The sequence below is a fragment of the Penaeus vannamei genome, chromosome 7 (assembly GCF_042767895.1).
Source record: "Penaeus vannamei isolate JL-2024 chromosome 7, ASM4276789v1, whole genome shotgun sequence".
NCBI classification, from domain to species: Eukaryota; Metazoa; Arthropoda; class Malacostraca; order Decapoda; family Penaeidae; genus Penaeus; species Penaeus vannamei.
Window position 1 is genome coordinate 48,166,106 of NC_091555.1, and position 8,482 is coordinate 48,174,587.

General features: G+C 42.5%; 1 protein-coding gene across 2 annotated transcripts in view; it reads right to left on the reverse strand.

Annotated features, from left to right (window-relative positions):
- LOC113809862 (uncharacterized) overlaps window positions 1-6,622 on the reverse strand; it is a 157,667-nt gene extending 151,045 nt beyond the window's left edge. For both annotated transcript variants that reach the window (XM_070123257.1, XM_070123256.1), the window contains exon 1: window positions 6,491-6,622. The gene's annotated coding sequence lies outside the window, so the exon portion shown is untranslated. The remainder of the gene's footprint in view (window positions 1-6,490) is intronic.
- Between the last annotated feature and the right edge of the window lie 1,860 nt (window positions 6,623-8,482).

The following is an 8,482-nucleotide window of genomic DNA, read 5'->3' on the forward strand; positions in this document are numbered from 1 at the left end:
CCACCCTCTTGTGCCTCTTCCCCCCACTCTCTCCCTCAGTGCCAAAAAATGGGTGTCATGAATCCCCACCACTCCCTTGTACCTCCCCCCTCCCCCTCAGTGCCAAAAAATGGGTGCCACGAATACCCACACATCCCCACCACCCCCTTGTGCCTCCCCCTCCCCCTCCCTCCCTCAGTGCCAATAAATGGGTGCCACGAATCCCCACCACCCTCTTGTGCCTCCTCCCCCCTCCCCTCCCCACAGTGCCAAAAAATGGGTGTCATGAATCCCCACCACTCCCTTGTACCTCCCCCCTCCCCCCTCAGTGCCAAAAAATGGGTGCCACGAATACCCACACATCCCCACCACCCCCTTGTGCCTCCCCCTCCCCCTCCCCCCAGTGCCAAAAATGGGTGCCACGACTCCCTACAATTCCCTTGTGCCTTCCCCTTATCCCCATACCAGTGCCAAAAATGGGTGCCACGAATCCCCACACATCCCCACCACCCCCTTGTGCCTCCCCCTCCCCCCTCAGTGCCAAATATGGATGCCACGAATCCCCACAGATCCCCACCACCCCCTTTGTGCCTCCCCCTCCCCCTCCCCCTCAGTGCCAAAAAATTGGGTGCCACGAATCCCCACCACCCCCTTGTGCCTCCCCCTCCCCCTCCCCTCCCCACAATGCCAAAAATGAGTGCCACGAATCCCCACCACCCCCTTTTGCCTCCTCCCCCCTCCCCTTCCCCCACAGTGCCAAAAATTGGGGTGCCACGAATCCCCGCCCATCAGCAGCCACATCACGCCCACTCGCTGACACCCGCCGCCCACCTGCCAGCCCATTTCCTCGGCGCACCTGTCAGCCCGAACATCTCTTGACTTGAATAGCGTTTGGCACCCATGACTCCACGCACTTTTATGGTGCCTCTGCCTCTCTCTCTCTCTCTATTTCTATTTTGGCGTCTTTGTCTCGTTCTCTCGTTCTTTTTATTTGTTTTCTTTGTTTTTTTTTTGGCTTTTTTGTTTTCTTTCTAGGTCTGGCTGTTTCTCACTTCCTCTCTCACTCTCTCTACCATACTGTCAGATTCTTTCTCTTTCTCTCTCTCTCTCTCATTCTCCCTCGTCCCCCCTTTCTCTTTCTGTCTCTCTCTCTCTCTCTCTCTTTCTATCTCTGTCTGTTTGTCTGTGTGTGTGTCTCTCTCTCTCTCCCTCCTCCCCCTCCCTCTCTATCTCTCTCTCTCTCCATCGCCCCCCTCTCTTTTCCCTTTGTCTCTCTCTCTTTCTCTCTGTCTCCTTCTCTTGTATTCATGTTATCCCTTTCGTAACTATGCATCCCTGTTTTTTGTTCTTTTTCCTTTATTTCCTCTTCCCCTTTCCTTCCTCATCCACCTTCCCACTACCCCCCCCCCATTAATGCTTATCCCTTCCCCATTTCCCTCTCCCTCATTTATCTCCTATTCCTTACTTCCTTGCTCCATCTCTATCCACCATTCTTCATCTCTTAATCTAATCCCCCCCCATCTCCAACCGCAATCCAACCCCATCTTCCCCCATATTCTAACCCTCATCTTCCTATTTCCTTCTCTTCCCTATCTTTATCCGAAATACAACCTCATTTCCCCATCTCAAACCCCATTTTCCCATAACAAACCCCACTCCCCATCTTTATCCCCACTTCCCCTTAACTAACCCCTTCTCCCATTTTAAACCCCATTCCCCCATCTTTAACCCCCATAACTACCCCCTATATTTTACCCTCATTCCCCATTTCTAACCGCCATCCCCGGACCCAATATCATTCTAATCCTAACCTCGCCATCCTCAACCTTTTACTTACCATGCAGGAAGAGGCTATAGGGGTTGGGGAAGTTGGGGAAAGCGAGAGAAAAAAGTGAGGAGTTTGGGGTATGGCTTGTAAGGTAACGGAGCTGGAGCGTTCCATTTTCCCGCCAAATTTAACGGTTTTTTCCCCCTTCCCCGTTCAGGTTGGGTTCCCTGGGATTCAATTGGTTGTGTGGATGTTGCATGTTCGAACGGGTGTGTTTGAACGATGATAAGGACATACTAATATTTTGCTTGATATAAATGTACACTCTCGTTCGCTTTCACGTACACGCACACAAATACACATACACATACACTCACAAACACGCACACGCACTAACACACACATGTACACACACATACATGGACACTCTTTCTCTTTCTCTCTCCCTCCCATCCTCTCCCCTCCTCCAATCCTCTCCCCTCCATCCTCTCCATCCCGCCCTCCTTCCCTCCCTCCCTCCCTCCATCCCGCCCTCCCCCCCCCACTTCCTCCCTCTCCCTCTCTCTCTCTCTCTCTCTCTCTCTCTCTCTCTCTCTCTCTCTCTCTCTCTCTCTCTCTCTCTCTCTCTCTCTCTCTCTCTCTCTCCTCCTCCCTCCTCCCTCCCTCCCTCCCCTCCCTCCTTCTCTACCTCCCTCCCTCCCTCCCTCCCTCCCCCCCTCCCTCCCTGCCTCCCTGCCTCCCTCCCCTCCTCCCCCCTCCCTCCCTCCCTCCCTCTCTCTCTCTCTCTCTCTTCTTCTCTCTCTCTCTCTCTCTCTCTCTCTCTCTCTCTCTCTCTCTCTCTCTCTCTCTCTTTCCTCTCTCTCTCCCTCCCTCCCTCCGTCCCTCCGCCCCTCCCTCCCTCTCCCTCTCCCCCTCTCCCTACCTCTCCCCCACTCCCTCCTTCCCTCCCTCCCCCTCCCTCTCACACGCACACAGGAACACTTAATTAAAAAACCCGTCCTCTCGCTACTGCAACATTCTGAGCAACTGTTGCCGCGCAATTTAAAAAAATATCAATCGCTTTCAGATAGATTCAAACACCTGTCTCCGGCTTGTGAAAGGAGAATAAGAGAGGGGGAGAGGAAGGGAGGGAGAGGGGGAGAGAGGGAGAGGGAGAGGGGGAGAGAGGGAGAGAGGGAGAGGGAGAGAGGGAGAGAGGGAGAGGGGGAGAGGGGGAGAGGGAGAGAGGGAGGAGAGAGAGAGAGAGAGGGAGAGAGAGAGAAGGAGAGAAAGAGAGGGAGAGAGGGAAGGAGGGAGAGAGGGAGAGAAGGAGGGAGGGAGAGAGGGAGAGGGAGAGAGGAGAGAGGAAGAGAGGGAGGGAGGGAGATGGGGAGAGGGGGAGAGAGGAAGAGAGAGAGAGAGAGAGAGAGAGAGAGAGAGAGAGAGAGAGAGAAAGGGAGAGAGAGAGAAAGAGACAGACAGAGAGAGAAAGAGAAAGAGAGGCAGAGACAGAGAGAGAGAGAGAGAGAGAGAAAGGGAGAGAGAGAGAGAGAGAGAGAGAGAGAGAGAGAGAGAGAGAGGAAGATGAAGATGAAGACGACGACGACGAAGAAGAAGAAGAAGAAAAATAAAAATAATAAGAAAGAAGAGAAGAAAACCGAGGCAAGGAGATAACGATGATAAAGTTCCTATAACACGGAAGAGAAAATGAAATAGATCAGAGAGAGGAAGATAAGAAGGGGAAAAGAGAAATACGTAACAGAGGAAGAGATAAAAGGAAAAAGATAATAGGAAAGCACAATAAATAAATAAACAAATGATAGGAAACCAGAATAAAATAACAGAAAAAATCATTCTAAAAACACAAGTATAAATAATAATAAAAAAGAAAAGAAAACTAAAATACCGAAACCAGAAAATAAACAAACGACATTTTCCCCAACCAGAAGAAGAAGAAAAAAAAAAATAATGATAATAATAATAAGAAGAAAAAGAATAAGAAAATAAAAAATCGACATTTCCCCCAACCATTTAAAAAGAAGAAGAAGAAGAAAAAGAATAATGATAATAATACTAATAAAAAAAAGAATAATGATAATAATAATAATAAGAAAAAGAATAATGATAATAATAATAATAAGAAAAAGAATAATGATAATGATAATAATAAGAAAAAGAATAATGATAATAACAATAAGAAGAAAAGAATAATGATAATAATAATAAGAAGAAAAAGAATAATGATAATAATAATAATAAGAAAAAGAATAATGATAATAATAATAATAAGAAAAGAATAATGATAATAATAATAATAAGAAGAAAAAGAATAATGATAATGATAATAATAAGAAAAAGAATAATGATAATAATAATAATAATAAGAAGAAGATGAAGAAAAAAGAAGAGGAAGAAGAAAAAGAAGAGGAAGATGAAGAAGAAGAAAGAAATATGAGTATGAAAAGAAAATGATGAAGCAGAAGAAGAAGAAAGAAATATGAGTATGAAAAGAAAATGATGAAGCAGAAGAAGAAGAAAGAAATATGAGTATGAAAAGAAAATGATGAAGAACGGCGGCGCTACCGGCCGGCGTCAAGAGAGAAGAGGGATCCTGAGTGTAAAACTACGGCGGATTTCGGGGCTGTCAGGGAGGCTGTGTATAAACATGCGCTTTGACTTACGATGAGAAAAGAGAGAGAGGAGGGAGAGAGGAGAGAGAGAGGAGAGGGAGGGGAGGGGAGAGAGAGAGGAGGAGAGAGGAGGGAGGGAGGGGAGAGAGAGGAGGAGAGAGGAGGGAGGAGAGAGGAGGAGCAGGGAGGGAGGGAGAGAGAGGAGGAGGGAGAGAGAGATGGAGGGGAGGGAGGGAGAAAGAGGGGCAGAGAGGAGCAGGGAGGGAGGGAGAGAGAGAGAGAGGGAGAAGAGGGAGGGGAGGGAGAAAGAGAGGTAGGGAGATAGGGGAGGTGGGAGGGAGGGAGGGAGGGAGAGAGGAGAGAGAGAGAGGAGAGAGGAGGAGCAGGGAGGGGAAAGAGAGAGAGGAGGAGCAGGGAGGGGAAAGAGAGAGAGAGGAGAGAGGAGAAGGAGAGGAGGGGAGAAAGAGGGGTAGAGAGAGAGAGAAAGAGAGAGGAGGGAGGAGGGGAAGGGAGGGAGGGGGAGAGAGAGAGGGAGATAGGGAGGAGGAGGAGGAGGAGAGAGAGGGGTAGAGAGAGAGAGAAAGAGAGAGAGAGAGGAGGAGCAGGGAGGGGAGAGAGAGGAGGAGAGAGGAGAGGGAGGGGAGGGGAGAAAGAGGGGTAGAGAGAGAGAGAAAAGAGAGAGGAGAGAGGAGGAGCAGGGAGGGGAAAGAGAGAGAGGAGGAGAGAGGAGAGGGAGGGGAGGGGAGAAAGAGGGTAGAGAGAGAGAGAGAGGGAGAGGAGAGAGGAGGAGCAGGAAGGGGAGAAAGAGAGAGGAGGAGAGAGGAGAGGGAGGGGGGGAGAAAGAGGGGTAGAGAGAGAGAGAGGAGCAGGGAGGGAGAGGAGAGAGAGAGAGAGAGAGAGAGAGAGAGAGAGAGAGAGAGAGAGAGAGAGAGAGAGAGAGAGAGAGAGAGAGAGAGAGAGAGAGAGAGAGAGAGAGAGAGAGAGAGAAGGGGGAGGGGGAAGCGGAGGAGAGGTAAGACGGTGAAGTGAGGGAGAAGGGTAGAGAAAGCAAGAAGTGGGAAAAACAGAAACACACGCACACACACACACACACACACACACACACACACACACACACACACACACACACAAACACACACACACACAAACACACACACAAACACACGCACACACACACACACACACACACACACACACACACACACACACACACACACACACAAACACACACACACGCACACGCACGCACAAAATGAAACATAAAAAAAGAAAGAAAGAAAGAATGAAAGAAAAAAACCAAATTTCTAGATCACAGTCCCAGAAATTACATCTTATTGGTAACCAAATTCACGCCACATTTTGCATTCGAAGTTGAACCAACTGTTGAATGCATTGCAGCCGAAAAAAAATGGAAAAACACCGAGATATTATGATGAAGAAATGTAGCGTTATAATTATAGTTAATTAAATATATATTTTAGTATTTATTATCAATCGAGAAGAAAAAAGTAATATGTATCATAGTTACATAATAAATTAGACTGAAACATTTTTCCAATTCCTTTTTTTTACCTATCGTCGAGATTAAGAAATCATAATAAAGTAAATTAGATTATTTATTCATAGTTCTTGCCGATTAACGAGAGAGAGAGTGAGAAAAAAAAACAAAAACATGGTATGTTATATAAAAAAAAGAAAAAAAATTGTATATATATATCTTTCTTACCGGTCGGTGAAAGGTGAAAATACAATGAAATTATAAATTAAAATGGAATAAATTATTTTTTTCATACCAGTTGGTGAAAACAATATTTAATTTAACATGGGAAATTAATATAATTGATATGTCTTTCTTACCGATAACCGAGAGAGAGAAAAAAAAGTAATAAAAATATTATAAACCAAAACAATCATTTCATTTTCTTAACGGTCGGTGATTAAAACAAACAAACAAAAACAAACATTTCATATTTTAATCAATAAGAATGAAAAAATCACCTTCCTTACCAATCACCAAGAGAAAAAAAATCACAATAACAGTATAAAATCAAACAAAATTTCCCTGCTAAATCACCAAGAAAATAAAAATCACAAATAACACTATAAATTAAAACAACAAATTCATCTCCCTTACCGAATTCCCGCCAGACTCGAACGCGACCGCCCGACGTTGCCTCTTCCTCTCTCTTCTTTCCCGCCCAAACTCGTCGTGTGCGGGCGTATGACGACGCAAAGGACGACCCTCTCCAAACGACCCTCGCCCAACTCTCCCAATGAGGGTTACTGCAGCCATTACCCTTCCCTTGAATATTAATAACTTGGCAACGCCGCATCCATTGCGCGCCAAAAATCAAGGAGGGAAAAAAAATGGATCCGTAACAGGTTGAGTTATGGCTCATGCATGATATTTTGTCCCTTCTCATTATGCCGTGTCGGTTCATTATCATGTTATGAGCTCTCGCAAGTTCGTACAGGATTTTTTTTTTTAATTTCTTTTGTCTTTCACATGATACCGTAAACGTGTATACGCATAAGTGGATAATATGCATAGCTATCTATCTGTCTATCTTTTTATCTCGTATCTATATATAAATCTATCTATCTGTGTATTCCTTTATTTACCTATCTATCTATCTGTCTGTCTATTTATTTATCTACCTATCTATCTATCTACCTATCTGTCTACCTACCTATCAACCTACCTATCTATCTATCTATCAGTCTATCTATCTATCTATCTATCTATTTATCTATCAGTCTATCTACTTACCTATATATCTGTCCATCCATCTGTCAGTCTATCTATCTATTTATCTATCAGTCTATCTATCTATCTATCTATCTATCTATCTATCTATCTATTTATCTATCAGTCTATCTATCTATCTATCTATTTATCTATCAGTCTATCTACCTATCTATCTATCTGTCCATCCATCTATCAGTCTATCTATCTATCTATTTATCTATCAGTCTATCTATCTATCTATTTATCTATCAGTCTATCTACCTATCTATCTGTCTGTCCATCCATCTATCAGTCTATCCATCTATCTATTTATCTATCAGTCAATCTATCTATCTACTTATCTATCAGTCTATCTATCTGTCTATCCATCTATCAGTCTATCTATCTATCTATTTATCTATCAGTCTATCTATCTATTTATCTATCAGTCTATCTACCTATCAGTCTATCTATTTATCTATATATCTATCTATTTATCTATCTATTTATCTATCAGTCTATCTATCTATCTATCTATTTATCTATCTATTTATCTATCAGTCTATTTATCTATCTATCTCTTTATCTATCAGTCTATATATCTATCTATCAGTTTATCTATCAGTCTATCTATCTATCAGTCTATCTATTTATCTATCAGTCTATCTATCTATCTATTTATATATCAGTCTATCTACTTACCTATATATCTGTCCATCCATCTATCAGTCTATCTATCTATCTATTTATCTATCAGTCTATCTATCTATCTATCTATTTATCTATCTATTTATCTATCAGTCTATTTATCTATCTATCTCTTTATCTATCAGTCTATCTATCTATCTATCTATTTATCTATCAGTCTATCTATCTATCTATATATCAGTCTATCTATCTATCTATCTATCTATTTATCTATCTATCTATCTATATGTCTATGTCTATCTATCTATCCATCTATGACAATATAAATTCACTCTATCTATCTATCTATCTATCTATCTATCTATTTATCTATCAATTTATCTATCTATCTATATGTCTATATAGATTCGCCCCGCCCACTTGCATTCATTAAGCTGCTAATTAATTTGATTTTAGGATTATATGACTGTATATGAGTGAAATTAAGGACACTTTCACATACATAAAAAATGTGACTTTTGTAACGTAAGAGCAGGGATATTTTATTAAAACTTTATGATATAAAAATGTTTTAATCACTATGCTTTTACCTGTTAATTGTATATTTTATTGCGAATGAGATGAGTCTACGCGTTTCTAGTTTGAAATATGTGTAAGTTTTTAAAGAAAAGATTATCTCCAACGAATTATTATGAAATGTAGGATAAGTAGAGTTTTTATTTTTATTTTTATCTTATTTTATTTATTTAT